The 25715-nt window shown below is 43.5% G+C and overlaps 1 long non-coding RNA gene across 1 annotated transcript; it reads left to right on the top strand.

The window, feature by feature from the left end:
• Positions 1 to 1855: 1855 nt before the first annotated feature.
• Positions 1856 to 24011, top strand: LOC129048212 (uncharacterized). The gene is made up of 3 exons (XR_008510385.1): positions 1856 to 2136; positions 20982 to 21272; positions 23851 to 24011. It is a non-coding gene; the product is annotated as an uncharacterized LOC129048212 (long non-coding RNA).
• The last annotated feature ends 1704 nt before the right edge of the window (positions 24012 to 25715 follow it).

The following is a 25715-nucleotide window of genomic DNA, read 5'->3' as shown; positions in this document are numbered from 1 at the left end:
AGCCTCCTTCACCTTGCTCTATGTGACCCAGGTCCATGGCCTCCCAGGTCCAAGCAGCAAAGACAAAGGAAGCTTGTGGGCTCCCACCTGCTCAATCTGGAGGTGACCCTTCTCACAGCCGCCCACAGGCCACTGGGCGGAACATCTGAGCTGACTGTGAGGGAGGCTGGAAAATGGGGGGAGCACAGGGAATGTGGATGAGCCAAGTGCTCTGCTCTGGCATTCACATGGTAGGGGGTGTGGATGTTTATGGGCTGTGGGTGCATGCATTGTATGTGTGGGCTGTGCTTTTCACACTCCTAAAGTGCCAACGGCTGCTCCTCTACCATTTCTCTGTTTTTTGTTTTTTGTGTTTTTTTTTTTAATTGTCGTGATGGTCCAAATCCCCACATGTCTTGCACAAAGCAGATGCTTTATAATGTCGTTTGAGTCAGCTCACTCAGCCTCTGATGAAAGTCTCTTATAAGAGGAAAAATAGAAATAAGTGTCATTTATCAACTCTCCTCAGTTTTAGGCTCAATGCAAATAAGCACATCACGTGTATTATTTCATTTCTCTCTTACAGTTGCTCTTTGAAATAGGTGCTATTTTTTATCCTTATTTTACAGGTGAAGATATAGGTTTAGAAAGGGGATATAACTTTCCACAGTCAAAAGCAAATTAACTGGACATCTCAGCCAGCCCATCTGCTTGGAGCCCTCTGCCTTAAAGCCACATCACTCTCTGAGATGAAACACCAGCCAGACAGGGTGAAGACACGAGCGAGCTCCAGGTTTACAAGTGATAGGATTCCTGTGGATTTCTAATTCAGACTGAAAATCCATGAAATTTAGAATAATATGGGGATAGTTTACAGACATGTGAAGTTCTCCTTTTACTTGGTATGTTTTACTTACAATGCAATACCTAATATTTCCACTGCGACATCAGCAAACATCCTTAGCCCTGTTTGCCACTGCACCACAGAGCTTTTCATGCAAACTAACATTACAGTATGATACAAAGAAAACTGTTTCTTCCTAAGATATTTACAATGTGATCAGGTTTATTTAAATAAAGTCCATTTTATACCAGCTTTAGAATTGTCATTAATTTTAAAAGGCAGTAATATGCCATCAAATTTGTTCCTAATCTTTTACAAGTGTATTTTTCCTTGTTATTTTCATTTTATCATTATTCTCTCCAAAAGTCTGCAAATTGATTTTGGGGAAAATAGGTAGATATACCACACTAAAGTTGCAGACACCTAAACACCCATGAAGACTTACTTTTTTTACTCAGGCCAGGCCTAATGTCAGCTGCACAAAACCATGAGGCTCAGCCCTGGAAAGAAGAATGTTTCCACTTTTGCTCTCAGTCCTTCCTCACTATTCAGCTTCTGCATGAATATCCGTGTGCTTTCATAATCTCACATTATCCTAGTATTGTGCTTCTATATTTTTCTAATTTCTAATTTCTAAATTTTCTTTTTAATAAAACTTAAGGACTGGTGAGTTTTTATCCAGAACCAGGAAAAAATAAAAATCAGCACACTGACAATAAAAGTTGCTTTGAGATTGCATCCCATAAGTCACACTTGTTCGGTGTCCAGGGATACTGCTGTATTTCCAGTGATTTCCTTCAATCACTGCCAAGAGGAAGGCTTGGATTTCCAGCATACTTTTGCTCCCAGAAAGCCGGTGCACAGGGGAGAAGCTTGGCCCCTGACCATCTTCAACTATGGTGCAGCCCTGCAACAGAGCAAGGGAGGCCAGACAGAACTCACTCCTGAAGCCAAACCCCCCAAGGTTTGCTCCTGGAGCCTGTTCCTGTGTCATTGTCATTAACCTGTTGTGATGCTCCAGTTGTCATTCCCAGAAATCCAGGCACTTGGTCATCTGTGCCCAAGTCAGATTGCTTGCTCTGGGGCACACCTTCTACTCGAGGAAAAATGAGACCTCAGGAAAATCCAATCCATCCCAGACCAAGCTCCCAGCCCAAAATAGTGTGCTGCTGCTGAGTGTCTAGACGACATCTTGCCTTCTCCTCAGAGGTCTGCTCCAAGGGCCTTGACCTGGCAGCCCGCTTCATGGAGTGAGCAGGCAACGCATGCAGTACATGGAGCTTAGGAAGTGCTTGGTCATCTTTCCATTCAGGGTGAGTTTGGTTACAGCTTAAGTAGGTATAGCTCCACCTACGAGAACTACCATTCAAATAATTAAGGCTTAGAAATGCTCCATTTCACCCTTCAATTGTCCATCCCAGGGCACCAGCTGAAATGTAGAAGAAGCTTGAGGACAGGCTCACCTGGATGGGAGCATGCCCCTGTTTGCCCTGTTCGCTTCATTTTCAGGATTTTTCTGGCCCTGAGCTCTGTTAGTGGCAACTGTAACTCATGCCTTTCCCCTCCTTCAAACATGCAATCCCACCAAAAAAAAAAAGCAATGAGACATCTAGAACAGGTTAATGATATCAATCATTTCATATTTGAGCAATGCTTCACAGTTGACAAAGTGCTTCCTGTGTATTTCCTCTTTTGACCCACATAATAACACTAGGAGGACTGTAGGGAAGACATTAATAGTCCCATTCTTCAAATAGAAATAAATGCATTGTGCCTTGAGAACCCTAATGCTGGAAATCACAACTCAATTGACCTTTCCTCTAGAGGCACCCAGTGCAACCCAAGTCCTCTGACTTGGAAGCATGACATACTCTACTGGTATTCACAGCACATGAGGCTCAGAAGGTGGAAGCAGATCCCAAAGCAGTTTTGCCCTTTGCAAAGTTCATAGGTCCGGTGGTCTGGGTGATGCTGGGACATTTCTTCTGGGGTGAAAGACATGCTGTTGCACCCTGTACTCCCTACCACTAAGATGGCATCTGGCTTTTGCCAGGCCTCATGGATTTCTGATGCCATATAAACCACACCTGGAAGTACTGATCTGATCTATTTATCACATGACCTAGTCAGCTGCCAACTCTGCGTAGGGCTCAGAGCCAGAAAAGTCTGTACTGCAGGCCCTGGCTGTGTGCAGTTTGCCCCTAGGCCACACAGCATACGATGAAGCACGCCTCTGCTCCAGTCTCTGGAAAGCCCCAGTAGCAGAGCTGCAGCATGGGCCCCTGGGGATCTGGGCAGGGCTGCCTCTTCTGTGGCAGGAATTACTCACATTTGAAAAGCAACTCCAGGCACAACGCTGGGCTCCACAGGAGCTCCTAGGCAGGGCTGCGTGCAGTCAGATGCCCCCTGTGCCATAAGTTTGGGTGGGCATGGCAGCAATCCTTTGCACACAGGAACTGGGATGCTCAAGATCCAGCCCGAGCAGACCCGGGGAAGAGAAAATGATGTGCACAGATGGCCCAGGCTCCCGCGCCCCTGCCTGCTGCACTGATACCTTGCTCTCAGCTGGCATTGGCCAACTCCAGGGCTTCCCTGCAATTAGCTGCCATGGGACGGAACTGGGCCTAGGCCACATAGGGCAGCTCTGTGCGTCAGCACCAACCAGCAAAAGTAGACTGCCCACGCCTGCCACTCACGAATCCCTGGAGGATGAAAGTGAAGGAAATTCCTCCCTGTTGGCAGAGCTGTGGCCACACTGGAAGTTGACCAATCTGTATGGAGAAGGTACCTGAGGTGTGTACCCACACAGACTCCTGGAGGAGCCAAGGGGCGGGGCTGGCCACCCCCATGACCCCTGGGGAATGTGCACTTCCTGCCACAGCAACCTTAGGTTTGGGCTGATCAGAAGCCCTGGGTTAGGGGTGGCAGAGGGGGTGGAGGTGGTGGTCAAGGGGAAAGCTTCCACTAAGTGAGCACAACAGGGCCTCTACTCAGCTTAAATTCGTGACTCTCACCCAGTCACCTTTGCACCACAGATGCCAGTGAACCAATAGGCAAGAGGGAACTGGTGAAGGGCCTGGATCCCAATGGCTGTGAGGAGCTAGAGTTTCCACTTCCTAATGGATTCAAGGAGGAGTCTTATATGGAGTGCAGTGATTTCCTGGGGTACCCTTTGTGGCCTCCATATCCAGTGAGGATGGTGAACAGGCAACTGCAGCCCCTGACCCCTGACAAGGGCAAGACAACCAAGGCCTTAGATATTCTGGGTAAGAAGGTCAAAGGTCCCAAACCCAGAAGCTCCTGTCTCCACTAGTGCAGCTGGCTGTGTGGCAATAACCAGTGTTTGCAGACTTCTCCACCACCCGTGGGTCTGAATGTCCCCCACCCAGTCCTATACCTTGAGTTCTCAGTCCCTCCATCAGCTCATTTCCAGTGCCTTCACCTCCATTCCACTTTATCAGCTTGCCTCTGGTGCTTCCTAGAACACTGTCATCACCCATGACTGCCGTATTCATGAGTCCAAATGTAGACATCCCTCTCTCTTCCTCAGCCTTCCCTCAGTCCTTTCAATCAGTCCTTCTGCACCAATGGCTTAGCATCACCAACACTTTCTGGCTTGCGAACCATCTCCTTTCTCGTTATCTAGCAGCCTCCTCTTGTCTTTTATTTGTTGGTTTTTCAACCCAGTTAAGATTCCAGAGAACAATATTTCTATCACGCTTGCCAATTTCCCAATCCCCTTATTCTCCTATCTCATTTCTTGAAAAAAATCCCCTCAGAATTAATACAACTGCTACATTAGTCCATTTTCACACTGCTGATAAAGACATACTGGAGACTGGGAAGAAAAAGAGGTTTAATTGGACCTACAGTTCCACTTGGCTGGGGAGGCCTCAGAATGGAGGCAAAAGTCACTTCTTACATGGTAGCAGCAAGAAAAAGTGGGGAAGAAGCAAAAGTGGAAACCCTTAGTAAACCCATCATATCTCATGAGACTTACTCACTATCATGAGAATAGCACAGGAAAGACCAGCCTCCATGATTCAATTACCTCCCCCTGGGTCCCTCTCACAACACGTGAGAATTCTGGGAGATATAATTCAAGTTAAGATTTGGGTGGGGACACAGCCAAACCATATCATCTGCCAATTGTTTTGTGCTTACATCCCAGGTGCTAATCACTGTTAGAGAAAAACCACAAAGCTGAACAATTTGGAGCCATTATAATAGCTCGCCAAGTCTATTGAGAGTGTAATCCTCGCCAGAAATTATTCAAAGTGCATTGCATATGATTATCTCATTCTGTGCCCTGCATCCTGCTGGAAAGCTGCCCAGAAGCCCTGCCCTCCAATCTCTGAAATGCATTCTCAGAAAATTTTCTCTCCTGCTGCTCAGAGAAAATAGAGGTCATCAACTGAGAACCTGGTAGACGTCTTCCTTCACATGTCAGTATCATTCAATGATGATTCCTTTCTTCTAATCCAAAGACTCTCTTTGGCTCCCTTAACCCCATCCTCCACTAATTTTTATTCTGCCCCTTTGACACCCTTTCAGTTATCTCCCTTATCCCTCTGCTCATGCTTTTTTTAATATTTTGAATGTAATAATATTGAGGAAAAAAACAAACTTAGTTCCTCCTATACTCTCACAAAGCAGAGTACTTCTGACACCAGGTTCTGTAGAGGATTTTTCCAGCACACCTGGCAAGTAACCAGTCTTGCAGCAGTAGACACCAGCTGTGTGTCCTCCGATTCGATTCCGACACTCTCTCCCTAGTGGTAGCATCAGATCCCACAGGGTGAGGGCTCAGACCCACAAGATTGCCCCCCACTTCTGATAGTGATTACAAGCCCCAGGTTATTTTACCTGTGCTTCTGACAGACTGGCTATAAATTGGATTTCCCATGATTCCCTCCTCAGTTTAGTTAATTTGCTAGGATGGCTCGCGGAACTCAGGGACACACTTATGCTTAGCAGTTTATTACAAAAGATATTTTAAAGGATACAGATGAAGAGATGCATAGGGCAAGGCATGTGGGAAGGGATGAGATGCTTCCATGCCCGCCCCAGGCACCACCCTCCAGGAACCTCCATGTGCTCAGATATCCAGAAGCTCTCCAGACCCAGTCCTTTGAGATTTTTATGGAAGCTTCATTACATAGGCATGACTGATTACATCACTGGCCATTGGTGATGGACTTAACCTTCTGCCCATCTCTCCTCCCCAAAGGTCAGGGGTGTGGGGTATGGCTGAAAGTCCCAACACTCTATGCTTTGACATTTCTGGTGATTGGCTCCATCCTGAAGACATCAGTCAATCATTTGCACATGAAAAGCAGGCCTTTGGATATTCGAAGGGTTTTAGGTATGCCAGGACACAGGATGAAGACCCATATATATTTCACAATGTCACAGTGGTCCTTAGGCTAGTCCCCTCTCTTCTGAATCATTTTTTTCTGTTGATTTATTTCAATTGCATTACCATCTCTTAAGAAAATGATTCTCTGATACTTCAATAAAGCTGGAGAACGAAAACAAAAAGGAAGAAAATGATTCTCCAGTTAGATGCTCAACATAGATGTCTCTCCAAAACTCAGACTCACTCAACATTTTCATTCACATCTAACAAACCCATATCAGAAAACGGAACGATCTTCCCACATAAACTACTTCTCTATCTCTATCAGCATCTAACAAGCCCTACAAGTCAGCAACATGACCTCACCTTTGACTCTCCCTCACCTCCCCCTCTATCCCCATACCTTCCAGTCACTTACTTCTTAAATATCTTTGGAAACTAATCTTCTGTTCATACTCACTACCATTTCTGTAATCTAGATCATTATCATCTACCTGCCTGACTGCAAGAAACTTCTAGTTAGTCTCCTTGCCTTCATACATGGCTGTGATGGTTAATATTGGGTGCCAATTTGATTGGATTGAAGGATGCAAAGCATTGTTCCCTGTAGCAGCTGGGTAGGGGGGTGGTGTCTGTGAGGGTGTTGCCAAAGGAGATTAACATTTGAGTCAGTGGACTAGGAGAGGCAGACCCACCCTCAATCTGGGTGGGCACCATCTAATCAGCTGCCAATGTGGCTAGAATAAAGCAGGGAGAAGAAGGTGGAAGAAACTGACTTGCTGAGTCTTCCAGCCTCCATCTTTCTCCTGTGCTGGATGCTTTCTGCCCTCAAACATCAGACTCCAAGTTCTTCAGCCTTTGGATTCTTTGACTTACATCAGTGATTTGCCAGGAGCTCTCGGGCCTTTGGCCACAGACTGAAGGCTGCGCTGTCGGCTTCCCGACTTTTGAGGACTGGCTTCCTTGCTCCTCAGCTTTCAGATGGCCATTGTGGGACTTCACCTTGTGATCCTGTGAGTCAATTCTCCTAATAAACTACCCTTCGTATATACATCTATCGTATTAGTTGTGTCCCTGTAGAGAACCCTGACTAATGCAATGCCTGTATTAAATTTAAGTACTTCTTCAGGCTCATGCCAAGCCTTTTCTCATGTTTATCAACATATATTAATGTGTGTCTTTAGGATTGACTCCTTATCCCTGAACTCCCTCAAAACATGCCCTGCCATGAGCTTATTTTCGATAAACTTTTGTTGAATGAATAGATGGCCATTAAATAAATTAAAGAATTGCTCCATCAATGAATAAGTCAATCAGTGTTGTCTACTTTAAACTCCTTGAGACTGAATCAATTTCTATATTTTGTTTGCTTCCCATCATAAAACCGAGCATTAACTTGAAATTATAATCATTATTAAATTGATCAACTGAGTGCATGCATCTCAGGTCTGGATAATAATCCTAAAGTCTTTAGACATATTTTTGAGCCCACCAGACCAGAGGTTTCTATGCTCAAATTTGTTGGACTTCAAAAATGCAGATATCCCATATACCTTCATCTTCATTTTGTTTCTGTAACTTGAGTTTTGTAGCCTACAAAAAGGGTGAAAGTAGAGCCTGAGTATCCTGAGACAATGAGTTTAGAGGCCTGGATTCTGGGCATGTTGGCTGAGCTGTGTCATAGACAAGATGTGAGGACATATCCAACAAGTGTGGCCAGCAGCAAGGATATGGTTACAACAGTCTTTAGGCTCTTGAGTCTAGAGGCCTAGATGTTAAGGGGCAAGAGTGAAGGGCTATAGCAGAAATGACAGGACCTTGGAGGAGAAGCTGAGAACATCAAGTGTAGAGAGGCCAGGGGGCCTTAGGTCTGGGGCTCCACCCTAAGATGACTGTGCTTCAATCTCAGGTTTTCATGGTCCTGAGAGTGAGAATGTGATTGGCTGAGCTTGGCTCAGGCTCCTCTCCCTAGAACCAATCAGCCATGGCCTGGAGTGGAGTGGCTGAGCACAACTCACACCCTGAAGGAGTTGTGAGCTGGATAATGCCCCACTCTCTGTATTCTGCACATCCCAGAAGTCTTAAGTTTTTATTGAAGCTTGCTTAGCCAATTCAAGCCCAATTTCAGTGATGCAAATCTCATATCTATTGCACGCAAATAATGTGTGGGTCCCTTTTCTGTTGATGTATTTAGTCTTCAGAAACACAGGATCATGGGCCAGATCAAGTAGCAAATGAATATTAACACTGGAGGGACAACCAAGCTCCAAGAACAGTTACAAGAAAACAGGATGAAGGCAAAGACTTTGCTCCAAAAGGAGCGGCTGAAAGGAAGGGGTTGCTGTCTGCAGTCCAGCACAGAAAAGGGCTGAGCTGGGAGCCTGGGAGTCTGAGCTGTCTCTCACATGTGCAAGTCTGCAGCAGTAAAGAATCCAGAGCATTCTCAGTGACACCAGATCAGCCTGTCACCATTTAGCTCTGACATGCCTGAGTGTGAATTCTCCATAAAATGTCACAGTGCAGAGGGAATACGAGTGATAGCAGACCCGGTGACCTCCCCAAATGACACACTGCCCATCTCTGGAAGCTGCTGGGAGGCATGGGCCTCTCAGCAGAGCACAGTTTAATGTACCTCATGGGATCTACTCCCACACAGCAGCGTAGGAAATGTTTGGGAAAGGAGGGCTTTTTACTGAGTGCCCAGCACAGATGTATTACATCAGTGGCAGCGCTGCCTGGGGACTTCCCTCCCCAGTCTGCACTCTGAAGGGCAGACATTGTCTGTCTGGGCCATGGAGTCACCCATCCCAGGAATTTGGTCACAACCACAGACTTCTAATTTGTAATAACTGTCATTGTTCTGTAGCCATGCAACAGAGCCCAAGTGCACATGGCACGATTTCTTTTGGATAAAAAGTGTGGCGTCTCAGAGAAAGTGGGATGTTTTACCAGAAAGCACTGCCCTGCAGTGACCACCTTCACTAACTCTAAGAACCTCAGCTCAGTGTGTGTGTAGTAGTTGGTAATGCTCAAAGTGGCTTTTTTATTGTTGTTAATTTGGATTTTTAATTTTATTTTATGTTAGATTCGGAGGTACCTGTGCAGTTTTGTTACATGGGTATATTGCATGATGCTGCGATTTGGGCTTCTAATCAACCTGCCACCCAAGTGAACATAGTACCCAATAGGTAGTTTTTCACTCCCTGCTTTTGGAATTCCCGGTGTTTATTGCTCCCATCTTTATGTCCATGTGTAGCCAGTGTTTAGTACCCACTTATGAGTGAGAAATGCACTTGGTTTTTGGTTGGCATTTGGTTTTCTGCCTCTGCATTAATTCACTTAGGATAATAGCCTCTGGCTGCACCCAGGTTGCTGCAGAAAACATGATCTCTTTCTATTTTATGGCTATAGTATTCCATGGTGTATGTGTACCATATTTTCTTCATCCAATCAACCCTCAATGGGCACCAGGGTTGATTCCATGTCTTGAAGTGGCTTTAGTCTTCTCACCTAACCTTGTACTTCTCTGTGAGACAGGTCAGGCAGGCATTCAGTGGTTTGCCCACTCAGTCAGCAAACATTTAGCTAGTATCTTTGTGGCTGCCTCCCTGGTTCTCACCTGAAGTAGAATCAAGGCTCTAAGTTCCCTCCCTTGCTCAGTATGCTCTATGCCCAAACACAAGGTCTAACACATTCGTTTAACTCAAAGGAGGCACTGAAAATGATAGTTAAGTAAAAAAGGTGGGGAATCAAGAAAATTCTACCCACATTATTTTGGTTGTCAAATTCAAACAGAACTGACCCTATTCAAAGGTAAATACAGTCATTCCTCAGTGTACACAGTGGGGTAGAATTGGTTCCAGGACCTGTCATATATGCAAAAATCAGCACAGACTCAGGTCTCCACCATCAGCCCTGCAGAACCTGCTTCTAGGAAAAGTCAGCCCTCTATGAAATCAAGTTTCACATTCTGCGAATATTGTATTTTAAGATCTGCCTTTGGTTGAAAAACAAATCCACGTATAAGTGGATCCCTGTAGTTCAAACCTATTTTGTTCAAGAGTCAAAAGTATATTTAAAATCACATCATTCAATATTAAGTGAAATTTGAACTAAAGAAGGAAGAAGAGTAGAGAAAAGAGAAGGAAATAGAAGATGAGTAGGAGAGGAGGAGAAGGAGAAATAGAAAGGAGGGCGGAAAAGCATGCAAGATGCAAAAGATAGTTGAAGTGAACACTGTAGGAGATAGACTCCAGGAAAACAAAGAAGAAAATAATGACAAGAAAGACAAAGGAACATAAATAAAGAAATAAAAGTGACAGGAGTGAAAATAACAGAGACAAACAGAAAACTGGAAATTTAACATAAAAATAATTACATACCTAAAGAAAAGACTAGAAAAAATTGTAAGACATAAAATTCAACAAGGATCTTTTCTACAGTGAAAGAAAAAATAAACATAATTCAAAGGTTTGCTGTACCTTGATAAAAAGAATATAAGATTAAATACACCAAGATTTGTCCAAAAAAGAACCACAGATACTTTCGAGAAAGTAAAAGCCAGTATCCTAAAAGGAAAACTATTAGCTGACTATCATACACTCCTCAGCATTTTCTTCTTACTGGAATGCAATGAAACAATCAAGATTTGAGGAAAGTAGGACTCAAGAGCTCTATTACTCACAGCTGTCATGTGTCTATGGCAATAGAAATACATTCTAAGATAGGTAAGTCATCCAAATGTGGATGAACCACCAACTAATAACATAGCTTCAAGACGCATGAAGCAAAAACTGTTAATAGAACTGTAAAGAGAAATAGAAAAAGTCAGAGTTAGAATCTAAGATTTGCAAATCCCTATCTCAATAACTAATAGAACAAGTAGAAAGAAAATCAGTAAGGATATAGATTTGAACAAAACTATCAATCAGCTTTAACCTAGTTGACATTGATAGAACACTCTACCTGACAAGCATGCACATCTTTTTCAGGTGTACCCGGAACATTTGCCAAGGCATACTCTTAGCCATAAAGTCTCAGTGAATGTAAAACCATACAAGTCATACAAGGCATGTTCTCTGACCACATGGAACTACTTTAGAAATCAGTAAAATAAAGGTATCTTTAAAAATCCCCAATTACGTAGAAAAAATAAGTAACACACTTCTAAATAACTCAGGGATCAAAAAAGGAATTAAAACAGAAATTAGAAAGTATTTTGAAGTAATTATAAATGAAAATGCAACATATTAAAATTTGTGATATACAGCTAAAGTATAATTTTATAGCACTAAATGCCTTTATTAGAAAAAAAGGTCTCAAATCAATAACCTCAGCTTCCACTTTAAGAAGCTAGTAAAAATATTTCAAAATACATGTTGTATACAATAAATATATACAATTTTTGTCAACGTTTAAAAAATAAATTAGAAAAAATATTAAAGACAATATTTTTAGTGTTGTTATTTTTAGAAGAAACTCCAAATAAGCAGAAGACAAGGAATAATAATAAAGATCAGAGTGGATGTCAATAAAACAAAAAAAAGAAAAACAATATAGGAAATTAATGAAGTCAAAAGTGGGATTTTTCAGAAGACCAATTAAATTTATAAACCCCCATTCAGACTGATCAGAAAAAAAAGAGAAGACACAAATTAGTAATATCTGGAAGCAGATCACACATCACAACATATTTCAAGAATCCAAGAAAGTGAAGATGGGTCCAAATGCATAAACCCCCAAAGTGAGGCTATGTAATGGTGTATCTACACCCAGAATGTGAGAATGGAAAACAATGCATGTTCCCCAGAAAATGATGGTGCACATCTCCATTTTTTGGCCCACAAAGGGGCTCCCAATAGCGTTAAGCTTAAAGAGTAGGTCGAAGAACAGTTGTTTTAGTCCAATGCCAATCAGGAAAAAGTATTGACATCTATTTCAAGAGGCGTAAAGTAATACCTGAAAAAATGCTAATCTGAGAGTTAACAATGGCCATCTTAGGCTATTAGGACTTTGGGGATTTTTGGCAATGAGCTTGTTTCATTACACAATAAACAATAAAGCTATTTTTGAAAGTTTTTATCTTCAGATAGAAATTCATGTTATTGAGGGTGTGGGCAGTGTATTGCATACACTGTAGTATTACAACTTTTTTGGAATATGATTTGGCAGAAGCTGCTAAAAGTTAAAGTATGTATCTGCATTGACCAGGAATCTGATCTTATATAAATAATGGCCTTAGTATGTGAGGACCGCTGCATAAAATTTTGCAACCATGAACTCTAAGGTGCATCATTTTCCCGTTAGTCATCATGGATTTGTATATATTTTATAACAGTTTTCTGGCAGTAAAATGTCTTGGGGGATGCCTTTTTCTAACTGTCACCATTTGGACTAGCAGTGGTGCTCAAATAATGCAGGGATTTTGTTACACGGTTATTTGTATAGACCAGAATAAAGAGGAGGAGAAGAGAAAGGAAGGAAAAGGAGAAAAAAGGGGAAAAAAAGAAGAAGTAGAGGAAGAGGAAGAAGGAAAAGAGAAAGAAGGAAGGGAAGAGGCTCAGAAAGACTAAGTTACAGAATACTCATATCATGGAATATTATGAATTAATTTTAAAAGAATATACTAGATCTATTTGAATTGACCTACACAGATGTCCAGGATTTATTTGGGGGGACAGATGCAAACTGCAAAACAAATGAAATAATAAGTCCTTAATTTTGCTTTGGTGGTTTTTTTTTTAAGGAAAGAAAACGTCCTTTACATTTGCTCATATAAATTTTATGACAGCTAAGAAAAATGTGGAGGGATACATACCAACAGTTAACTCTGTTCTGTGGGTTTAGGGATGTAGGCATTATATTTTTTCCTTACTTTTTAAATTGTATGTATTTAAGGAATACAGCATGATGCTTTGATATTACGTATTTATAGTGAAATGGTTACCACAGCCAAGTAGGTTAACATATCCACCAATCATCTCACATAGTTACATTTTCTTTTGTGTGTATGTATGTGACAAGAGCACCTAAAATCTACTCCAGCAAATTTTCAATATACAAAAGATTTAACTCTAGTCCACTTGCTGTACATTGGGTCTCTAGACTTACCATTCCACATAACCACAAGTTTATACCGTTTGACCCATATCTCCCCACTTCCCCCACGCCTGCTTCCACCTCTGGTAACCACCTTTCTACTCTGTTTCTATGTATTCATGGTTTTTCTTTTTTAGACTCCATATCTAAGTGAGATCATGCCATATTTTTCTTTCTCTGTCTGGCTTATTTCATTTAGCATAATGTCCTCTAGTTTCATCCATGTTATCATACATGGCAAGATTTTCTTCTTTTTAAAGGCTGAATAACATTCCATTATGTATATCTACCACATTTTCTTTATCCAGTTATCTGTTGATTGACACGGCTTGTTTCCATATCTTGACTATTGTGAGTAATGGTGCAATGAACATGGTAGTACAGATATCTTTACAACGTGGTGATTTCATTTGAGTATATACCCAAAAGTGGGATTGCTGGGTCGTGTGGAAGTTCTATTTTTATTTTCTTTAGGAACTTCCACACTGTTTTCCATAATGGCTGCACAAACCTACATTCCCACCAACAGGGTACAAGGATTCCCTTTTCTCTGTGCCTTCGTCAACACTGGTTATCTCTTGTCATTTTTACAATAGCCATCCTAATAGGTGTAGGATGATACTTCATCGTGGTTTTAATTTGCATTTCCCCAATGATTGGTGATGTTGAGTACCTTTTCTTATACCCATTGGCCATTTTTTTTGTCTTCTTTGAAGGAATATCTTTTCAGGCCATTTGCCCATTTTTTAATTAGGTTATTTGGGTTTTTTGCTATTGAGTTGTATGAACTCCACAGGGATTTTAGCCCTTATCTGATATGTGGCTCGCAAATATTTTCTCCCACTCCGTTAGTTGCCTTTTCGGTTGGTTAATTGTTTCCTTTGCTGTGCAGAAGACTTTTAGTTTGATGTAGTCTTTACTTGTTTGTTTTTGCTTTTGTTGCCTGTGCTTTTTGGAGTCATATTTCTAAAAAAATCATTGCCAAACACAATATCAAGGAGCTTTTCCCCTGTGTTTTCTTCCAGGAATTTTATTGTTCACATCTTACATTTAGGTCTTTAATCAGTTTTGAGTTGATTTTCATGAAGTGTGTAAGATAAAGATCCAGTTTCATTCTTTTGCATGTGGACATCCAATTTTCCCAACACCATTTATTGAAGATATTATCTTTTCCCCATCTTGTCTTCTGGGTGGCCTTGTCAAAGATTAGATGACCATGTATACTTGGGGTTATTTCTGGACTCTTTGTTCTGTTCCATTGGTATATACAGTATGAGTGTTTTTATACCAATACCATACCATGTGATTATTACTGCTTTGTAATATAATTTGCAACCCAGAAGTGTAATGCCTCCAACTATGTTTTTCTTTCTCAAGATAGTTTCGGTTATTCAAGGTCTTTTATCATTGCATAAAAATTTAAGAATTTTTTTGATTTCTATAAAAAATGTCATTAAAATTTTTATAGGATTGCATTGAATCTGTATATTGCTTTGAGTAGTATGGACAGATGGACATGATTTTTTACGTATATATTTCTCTATTGCATAAATTAATACTTTGAATATGTATCACTCTTTGTCATCTAAAAAAAATTTAAAATTTGAAAGCAAATTACAACTACCCAGGCCAACGATCTTTAAAGTTTTCTTCAGAATACTTCAGAACTCTATTGTCCTTTTGTTTTTCCAATATTCAGTTAAACTTACAGCTATTCCTTTATCTATGCATCCACCTGCCCTTGGCCCACACTCCCAGCCACCAACCAAGCATTTAATGTCTCCGCCCATCCTCTCTGCAAGGAGCTGGGGACTCAGAACCTCCCGAGGAGTTGCTGGTGATCCCACAGGTAGCAAGGTTGACAGCAGCATACAGGCGCCCCACCACCTGGTGACAGCCTAGGGTATTGGAGCTAATTAGTGCACAGCAAGGCCCTGCTTTCTCCTGTTTGGTAATCAATACACCATTGGAAAAGTGAGTGTGGATTTCAGGTGACAGGGTAAATCTCAGGTGGACTTGTCATTTTGGAAGGATTATTTCTCAATGACAATTCAAGGGACCAGCTATGTTAGAATCCACTGTGAGTCCAGTCAAATTCTTTCAGGCAGCCAACTGTCTCAGTCTCTCAGACAGTGTGTTTTTGAAGGAGCCCAGGTAGAGGATTTTTTAACACAATCAATGTTTGAGAATCACTTTTCTATAGACTCTGCGAACCTCAGGTGGAATCATATGTTCCAAAGTGCCGAATGAAAGCTTCCAAAATGTCCTCCTGCATCTACGGTCTCTGGGGCAGAAGGAACCAGCCCAGTTAAGGGGAGCTGCTGCCCCAAGGGTGAGGCATCAAACCTGCTGTTTGCAGGCTTGCCTGCAAGCGCGGAAGCTCAGGAGCCACGGTCACCACGAGGTTCAGGATGGCTGAGCTTGGAGACCCAGCAGAGGGAGATGAAGGAAAGAATGTAGGCTGGAGACTGCCCATTTTTCCCTCTCCTGGTGAGAGCAGAGAACTGAAGTCACTGTCTTTATGTTTAGAGAGGTGAATGTATGGAAGTGGGTCAGGGAGAACACAGCATGGCCATTTATGCAGTCAGTGCTGCTGCCCTCAGCTCACCAGGGAAAGCTTCAACGTGCTGCTCAGAGAAGCAGGCACTGTTTTCCTGAGACCCCGAACACCCAATTCCCAAATTTCAGGAGGTGGACCACAGCCCTGAAGACTCAAGCTTTTGCTGTGGAAAACTAAGCCATCCAGAGAAGTCTCTCTGTTTGTGTACAAGCAGAAGAGGGAGAATGGTGTTTTCAAGACTGGGAAGATGCCCCGGGCAGGCAGCAAGAGCAGGTGAGCCCTGGGAACCTGTCCCCATCCAAACCAAGGTCTGGGGGTAGCTAGGGCTTTGGAGAGTGGGGAGCCAGTCCTTCACAGCTGCATGGAAGCTGGAAATTACCCTCTGCTGCTTCTGAGCCAAGCGGGAAACCCTCCTTCAGGCCAAGAACAATGTGGTATGAGTGGCATTTCTGTGGCCCCTGAGCCACAGAGCCCTAAAGATGAAGGAATCATGAAGCTAAGAGGACACAGCAGTAGCTGTGATGCTGATCACAGGCTGAGGAGCAGCTCCTGCCTGTTTCCAGGGCTCTTGGGCTCCAGGATCCCTGCATGATCTAATTGAAGAGGAAGGAACCCTGAGAACAGCCAGCATCGTGTTTCTTCTTAACCCTAGGGAGCAGATGCTCGGAGCCAGGTGTAATTTGATTTGGAAAAATAAAGAAATGAGATGCTTCTTGCATCTGAGTGTGGAGGAGTGACTCGTAACTTACACCCTCCACTTATTAATTCCTCCATCCACGTGTGAGCGATTTTAGATCACCTTAACTCAGCTGCTGAAAGCTGCACCCTCCTTATCGTTCTAACACCGAGCATACTTGGGGCACCTCTTGCAAGAGCTAAAGTTTATATAAATATTATGTCTTACGTTCTTATCAAAAATCAGTTTTCCAGTATTTATATTTTAGATTTCTTGCCACCCCTTGCAGGTGGGACCAGGAGGGGTGGGGGTGAGTTCTTGGCCAGAAAATTTTTAAAGTGGCTCCCAAGAGGGTGAGGAGCTGAAAAATAAAGAAAGCAAACCTTCAATATGTTTGCGGCAGCCTGAAGCAATTTTGTAAAGTAGGGTGAGAGGGCTTGCCAAAGATACAGGCATGGAAATTATTTCCCTTTTTAATGCAGATAGATGAAAATGAGAAAATTGTAATCCTAAGAGGTAATGCACCCAAATGGAAAGGTCTCTTAGCATGCCCACTAGTTATACGTTTCAATTTTTTTCTAGTAAATATAAATATACATGTATATATAAATTAATAAAAAAATTCAAAGGGACCAAAAAAATACAAAATAAAAGGAAATAATTGGTCTTCTTCACTCTGCCTTTCAGCCCCTCTGGTTGTCTTCCCCAGAGGAGACCGTTACTGTTTTCTTCTCTATCTTTGCAGAAATAGTCTATACACATCTAGTTACCTACATATATAAATATATTTTAATACAAATGAGACCTCACTGCACACACTGCTTTTGGCCTTGTTAGATGGACCATATTTTATTAAACCAGATCCCTCTTAATGGACATCAGAACATGTCCAATAGTCCAATATTACAAGTGATGCTGAAATAAATATCGGTGATGTATTTCCAAGTCTGTTTAGAATACCGAATGCAGGGTTTACCTAAGACATAGGAAATGTTTTTAAGGGCAGTGTTCTGGGTTGAGTTGGCTCGTGGAAGAAAATATGAGAGCCATGTTCAGGATTCCCTCGGGAGCAGAATGCTGGCCCCTCCCCAGCTCAGACCCTTGCCCAGCACTCTCGGGGGCCATTCATTTCTCCAGGACTCTCCTGGGAAAGGTCATACTGGGATGCCTTCATTAGTTAGGGTGGAAAGATATTTCATCTTTAAGAGGAATAACTTTCCCCTTCACAAGTGGTCTAGAAAAAAGAAAGTAAAATGGAAGAAGTGGAAAACACATGTCAAGATGAGGCGAAATCCAGAATCACTTCAGACCTGAGCAGGGAATCACAGCTCAACACGCAGAGAGAGAGAGCGGGGACCACCAAGGCGGCTAGAAACCTGAGCGAGTGTTGGAGAGGCGGAGTGAACTTTTGTAACAGGCTCAGCTATAGGAAATTCTTGGGACACTTCCTTTCCCAATAAAACTTCACATAGCAAAGCTGTTTTTGACAGGGTTGAAGTTTTTGTGGAAGGGATACAGAGGCCTTCACTTTGCAGGTGCAAGAGATCCCCAAGATAAGTCCACTGGGGTTGTCGAGGGCATTTCATTTGTGGCCCAAGGTTGACACAGTTCGAAGACAAGGAAGAAAACTAGAGAAAGCCTTGCCCTGGGAACAAGAGATCCTCCAACCAAGCCCCATTCTCCCTCTTTTTCAGGACAAGGTCCATCAGGACACAATGGGGTTATGGAGAGGGAAGAAACAAAGGAAAAAGCACTTTGTAATCATTACCTCATTTAATTCCTGCAGAAGGGGAGGGAGAGAGCATTGTTTCCATTACGCGAACCACATTCCAGAAAAATTGGAGAATAGTAAAAGAGAGAGAAAAAAAATCAGCCCTAATCCCATAATTGAAGCAAAGTTATTGTTACCACACTGGCAATTGTTTTCACCCCGATATCTTAATGTATTTGTTATTATTTTTATATAATTATGGTCAAAGTGTTACAACTGTATAGCCTCCTTTCTAATTTTTCATTAACCATTACAGCATATACAATTTCCATGTTGCCAAATTCTCCAAAATCATCACCTTCCTAAACATGAACCAGTCATTGCCACAGTGTCAGCTTTACTTGGACAGTTCCTTATTGTTGAACATTTGCATTGCTCTTGGGGCTTTATTTCTGCATTATTTTAAATAATAGTACAATTTCAGATTGTTTTGTTAAGATAAATTTCCCCAACGGGTAGGGCAGTAAGGGGCAGGGGAGAGGAAGTGAGTGGACAACCATCCTAAGATGCCCTCAGGAACTTGGAAATAAGATTTCCTTTGGGAGTTCTACTGTAACAGCCGACCCATAATCAGTGAGTATAGCAATTTGAGAAGTTACCCTGAAGGGGTAGAGGCAGCCAAAAATGAAACAGTGTTGAAGGCACCAAAGTAGCTGAAGAATGTGACCATCAGAAGAGGGTGGGCTGGCCCAAGGAGCCCAGAAAAAGTGTTCATATCAGTTAGAGTGTTGGGGGGATGCTGGGTAGCCCTGGTTTACTCCTATTTTCTCAGTATCATCCGTAACAACTCCCTCCCCATCTCACTCTCAAAACTTTCTTATTTGAGAAAACAAATTACACAGTCCTCTCCTATGGATGACTTGGCAATGGGCAGGCCTCTGTCTTCCAGAGGGACCAGATGGATGCACCCTATTTTGCACAAAAGAGTTGGAAGAGGACAAGTTGCATCTGAGAGAGAGGTGATGGTTACTGGCCCCAGGAGGCTGGGTGCCAAACCTGCCTGGACACATGTGCTCCAGTGGGACAGGGCCTCCAGAGGTACAGCTGAGAAGGAAACTGCAGATAAAAGCATGGCACGGCCAGGAGCCGGTGGGGGGACTCTGACCACCACATCCGGGGAAGGGTCACCCCAAAGCCTCCCCTTGCCTGCTGGGGCCCAGCGCTGCTCTGCGGCTATAACACATGTGAACTGAAGGACCAGAGCCCTCTTCCTGGAGAGAGGGAGGCTCACCAAATGCTTTCTGGACTTTGCACACCACCCTAACGGCAAGCTGACCTTGCAGTGAAGACGTCTGCCTGCCCACCAACACTGGGGCAGTGTGCTCAAGGAGGTTTTGTGACATCTGGGAAAATAAAGGAATGCAGTGCCATTGGCTGGATCTGAGTGTGTGCAGCAATTCAGACTTGACAGATGGGTGCAGCAGCCTGCAGGTCCCACACGGCCCCAGGTGCAGCGTTTCCCTGCTCTGATGCCACATTCACCATAGCACCCTGTGGGCGTGGGAAAAGGACCCCCAGGCAGATCCATGTCTCCTTGTCAATTAATTAGGCACTATATTTTATACGTTGGTTTTATGAATTTGGACAGCTCAAATCAGTGTACAGGGGTTCACTCAACCCTGGGATGGTTAAAAAAAATTGAGTTTCTGAGCCACAGAATGAAGGGCAGACCCATCCTCAAAACACATGATGACATTTTTTTCTTTCATCTGCTTTTGGTTGCTCTGTATTTTAACTTTTAAATTAATCTGAAATTTGCTTTTTGTTTAGGACTAAATTACTCTTTCTCCCCAACTGCAAGCAGGTTATTATCATGTGATTTGTGGAAAATATTTTTATTTATGAGTATTTGTGTTGCTTTATGAACCATATAGCTTATTCATTCATGAGCCAAGGTCTTTGAATTATTTATTCTGTTTCACTGATTTGTCTATTCATGACCAAATTATTTTGAGCATTGTATCCTGATAACATTGTTTAATAATTATAAAAAACAATCTTTTTATTCAAAGATTTATGTTGAACACTTACATTATTATTTTCACAGTAACTTCAGAATTTGTTCTGTTTCTAAAATAGCCAGGAGGATATTGAAATGACCTACACCAAATATGTGCATTAATCTAGGAACAATTGATATTTTCACAACAGTCATTTTCTTATTCAGGAATATGATATTGTTCAAATATGTATGTTATTTTTTGCGTACATTTTATATGCCAATAAAGTTTCGTAATTTTCTTGACTGCAATCACACTGATTTTCCTTAAAAATACTCCAAGGTGTTTTATGATATTTGTTGTTATTCTTTATATGTTTTTTCTCATTAAATCTGCTTATTGCTGGAGAGGTATGTAATTTAACAGCCATATTACGGATGACAAAACTGGGGCTCGGTGAGGTTCATAAATTGTTCAAGATTTATGAAGCAATTAAGCCAGGGAGCAGCAGCATGAAGCAAATGAGGACAAAACCTGACACCCACACAAGTGTTTCCTTACCCTGCTCTGTGTCTGGGCCCTTGGCAGCCTGTGGTATTGGGAGCAGGCCTGGTCCCTTCTCCCTTCCATGCTGACCTCCCTCCCGCGTCTCCGTGGAGACTGGCTTTCCTTCCCACTGTGATGCACCTTCCTCTCCAGCCCATTCCAAAGCGCCCTCCTTTTCTGAGAATGTCTGCAACTCTGTCTCCCACAGGAAACGTTCATCATGCTCACCATCCTTGCCTTTCGTGTTTTCCTTGAGACCACTGGGGAAGAGACCTCAGTGAGCAGAATGCACAGCCATGGGGCAGAGGTCTGAGTGTGGGGATCAGCTCAGAACATGAGACCAGATCGCAGACACCCGAGTCACCAGGCTGCAGCCTGCACAGCTGGACACACTCGCCATCTGCTAGGGGTGCCTGGGGCTCTGCGGGTGTCCAGCACCGGGAATTGGAGGCTCCCCACTGGCTATGGGGTGGGAGTGAGACTGGATCCTCTGCTTCAGGTAATCCAGCCAACTTACATTTGATTTATACCCACAGGACCACGGGCTTTTCCTGAAGGAAAGCCGCAGTGTGTGGCTTCCCGGACTGACCACCCTCCCCTGGCTGTGGTCAGTGTTCTGAAGCCGGTACCAGTGGTGGGCAAATCCCACTCAGCCATGGCTTTTCACTCGGTTGCTCCTAGGAGGAAGATGGGTACAGCATGGTCATCCCACGTCCATGGAACTTCCAGTTTTGGGAGACAAATTCTCTGGGTCTCTTTGTCACCACTCACAATTCTCTGTGCAATATCTTACTGCAATTCAGATGAATTAACTAAAGGGTGGCAAGATGACAAGACTGGCCAGAACCCATGGGGAAGCCGAGAAAGGGAAAGCCGGCCTCGAAAACGGCAGACTGCAGTCTGCCGGGGCTGCAGGTCAGCTGCCCTAGGCGGCCGTCTCGTTTGGGATTTAGGTCTGAATCACCATTTAGTGCTGGGGACTAGGCGCTTGCTCCACTCACGTTTGCTAGCTGTGGTGAAGGACTCACTGTCAACCATGGTCTGCAGGCATTCAAAATGGGGCAGAGGCTTGGCCCCTGCCCTCCTGAGATGTGCCAGAGGCAGGCACCTGGGAGTGTAACTTGAAGGAGGGGCGAGAGGCACTGTGGGTCTGGTTCATCTTCCCAGAGGGCCTCATAGGAAAGGTGTGGTTCAGAGGGAAGCCTGGGGAGGGCTTTGCGTAGAGAAGGGCAAGTAGGGCACTGTTCTTTCTTAGGAAGAATCAGAGAGCCACTGAGCCAGCACATGCTCTGTCCCCAGAAGCCCTGGTTCTCTCACCTCACTCTTCCACCACCTCCCTCCATAACCCAGCTGAAGCCACTTTCCCCTCACAGAAGTCCTGTCACTGACTTCCCAGAAATGAGAATAGGCACGTTCACGACTTCAGAAGAAAGGACTCTATAAGAACAAATGATGGGAGACTCTCGGCCCCAATAAAGATGTTTTTCAAAAGACCAAAGAGGGTAAATAACAAAAGCACCCATGGTGTAAGGTCCAGGCGCTATTTTTAGGCCATCCTTCATGGTTCAGGACAGACGGAAGATGGAAGAGGTGATGCTGGCCGCCAGTCCTGCTCCGTTTTGGTCCTCACCCCCGGAAAGCACTGAATCCTTGATTGTTAGGTTAAAAACATCCCAGAGTGGATTTTGTTGTTAGCTGCTCTTGATCTTTTAAAATTTCCTGCATGTGCTATTGACTGCACTCCCGGCCTTGATAGAAATCCAGACAAAATTGTCAGCCTGTGAGCTGTGGCTTTGTCATCAGCAGGCTCAGCCGTTCTGGCGACAGGGACAGGAGGCTGCGGGGCAGGAAGTCGGGCTGTGAGCCAAGCCTGAAGTGACTGGAGAACAGCCTCAGACCCACCCTGGCCTCTCATCTCTCCGTTCCTGCTCCTGCACTGGGCAATGGATGATATTCTTATGTAGGAAACCGGAGAAGAAATCCTGCCGCAAGCACAAAACAGCCTTACACAGTGAGTTATCAGAAATGCCACTAAATGTTGCAGGTGGGCATGTGCAACTTGAAGGAACACGTGGCCCCGGGCTTCACTGGGCCCCTTCACCACCCAGCCCTATACCTGAAAGGAAGGGCCTACCAAAACGCAGACGGGTGAAACCACCACAGCCAGATTTCTCCATGTGTCCTAACTTCTGCATAGTCCAAGCTAAGTCAGCCTCACTCTAAGGAGTGTCATGATGTGAGGTTCTCCTGGAAGGAGGGGGGTTATCTCGAGACCATCAGGATCTAAGTGGGGCCTAGCACATGACTGGCACTCACCGACTGGTGAAGGAGAAAGAGAAATGGTGAAGGAGAAGGAGGGAATGGAGCAAGGGGAGAAAGGGAGAGGCAGGAAGGGGAAACCAGAAAACAGCCAGACATGAAGCAGAAGAGTTTCACTCACCCAACCACAAATCTCCAAGCCAGGGCACTTCAGCAGCCGGCAGGGCTGGAACCAAAGAGGTGACAGCAGGAGGCGGCCTGAAGCAAAGGAGTGGAGAAGAGAGGACAGCGAAGTCACCAAGATGTCCCACGCTCCCTCCATCAAGGCCTCGGTCACAGGGGCCTTCTTGCTGCTGATTCCCTAAAATGGAAGAACCACAGCATGGCAATGACTTGGAAATGTTTGCTCATGGCATTTAACAACCAGAAGCGGGGCCGGGCACGGTGGCTCATGCCTGTAATCCCACCACTTTGGGAGGCCAAGGCGGGTAGATCACGAGGTTAGGAGATCGAGAACATCCTGGCCAACATGGTAAAACCCAGTCTCTACTAAAAATACAAAAATTAGCCGGGTGTGGTGGCCTGTGCCTGTAATCCCAGCTACTTGGGAGGCTGAGGCAGGAGAATCGCTTGAACCTGGGAGGAGCAGGTTGCAGTGAGACGAGATCATGCCACTGTACTCCAGCCTGGCAACAGAGCAAGATTCCGTCTCAAAAAAAAAAAAAAAATCCAGAAGTGTTTGTTTGTGCCATTCATTTTGTTTCTTAGCATGTGGACTTCATCTAAAGGAGTGTTTAACTCTTTCACTTCCTCTTTAGCTCCCCAAGGGATACATTGTGATCTACAGCTCTACCCTTAGTCCTGAAGGAAGTTAAGTAAACTCTGGAGTGGGAAGACTAGTGTTTCCGTCTCCTCAGCTACGTAAACACACCTTCAACTGTAACATGCTGCAACTATAAAATACAGTTTTATAACAGCCTGTTTCATGTTTCACAGCCCGGCTTCCATTTCATTTTGTGGGAGGGTTGCTGAGGGAGGTGGGCCGGGAATTGGGGAGAATACACACGCGTAGTTCATCAAGGTGTAGTTTAACTGTAACTGCTGAAATAAAAGATGAGAGGAATACCAATTTTCATGAAAGGCAGACATAAACACAGCCCTGTCAAAGCTCCAGACGTGTATTGGCCTTAAATGTGTGCGAGGTGGGCTCCCGTGATAGGCCACACCGTAGCATTCCTCATGACCAGTTGTGCAGTTATTCACAAGACAAGACGAGTGTGAAATGCCTCATTTGAGAAGGACACGACAGAAGTTGCCCCGTCTTGTGTGAACCAGAGTCTCTGAAACTCACCCTTGAGTTAGAAGAAAGGCAATCGAATCCGAACACCCCTGAACAGCACTATTTAAAAAAAAAAAAAAAAAAAAAAAAAAAAAACAACTTTTATTTTAGCAGAATCTCCCAGTGGCCATTCTAAGAAAAAAAATGAAGAGACTAATCTTCATTTCCATGGGTAGAAATACAATTTGCGAGCACATTTTACCTAAGGGTATTAAATTATTTGACTACTCTGAAAACCTTTCCCAAACCTTAAGGATTTTAAAAGGAGGGAGTGCCATTGCCTCCGCTTCACAGAGGGAGAAACTGAATGACAGGAACAGGAGTTTAGACAAGTTCACCAGCATTCATTTGAAAGAGTCAAGGTTAAACCTCAGCATTCCCAAGAACCCAAATTTGACAGTGCTGGAACCTCAGGAATTCTGATTTCTAAAGATCTACTTTATCAAAAGGTAAAAAAATATAAAGAAAAATCCCCCAATATAGAGGATTGGGATCCCAATAGTTAAATACATGTTCTGCATGTGTGTAAACAAAGTCAGAAGTTTAGAAAAAAGGGACGTCAGAAACTGTGACCTCCCTTGCCAGTGTAGCTCCCATGAGTAGCATAAATAAAGTGCCTGAGAATCCATTTTAAAGAATTATTTAATCTCTTATATGCCTGGAGTTAAGTATTCTGAAATTCAGTGCAAACTCATCTATATTCTTGTTGAGAATACATTTGTTTACACTAATATCAAACTTCTAAGGCCCCAGCGTCTACATAGTTTTGGAAAATTCTTTCATGCCAGAACCAGAGAAGTCTCAGGCTTCCCTTACAGCCACAATTCCTGGTCACCCTGACACTAAAAGTGTCAGGTTTTGAACGTGAACAGGACTGGTCATTTTATCAGTATTTCAGGACTCAGCAGTTTCTTTCTTTTTTCTTTTCTTTTTTTTTTTTTTTGAGATGGAGTTTCGCTCTTGTTGCCCAGGCTGGAGTACAATGGTGTGATCTCAGCTCACTGCAACTGCCATCTCCCGGGTTCAGTCAATTTTCCTGCCTCAGCCTCCCAAGTAGCTGGGATTACAGGTGTTCGCCACCTCGCTCAGCTAAAGTTTGTATTTTTAGTACAGACAGGGTTTCACCATGTTGGCCAGGCTGGTCTCGAACTCCTGATCTCAGGCAATCCACCTGCCTTGGCCTCCCAAAGTGCTGGGATTACAGGCATGAGCCACCGCTCCTGGCCCTGGGACTCAGCTATTTCTGACCATAAATCCAAAATCTGAAAATTCTCGTTTCAAAGAACTAGATTTGTTTGTGTTCATGCCAGCAATTTTCTAAGCTGAAGACGCTTCCCTACTGTG

This window comes from Pongo abelii, chromosome 8 (genome assembly GCF_028885655.2).
Source record: "Pongo abelii isolate AG06213 chromosome 8, NHGRI_mPonAbe1-v2.0_pri, whole genome shotgun sequence".
NCBI classification, from domain to species: Eukaryota; Metazoa; Chordata; class Mammalia; order Primates; family Hominidae; genus Pongo; species Pongo abelii.
Note: the sequence above shows the minus strand (reverse complement) of the source record. Positions and strands in the feature narration are given on the sequence as shown.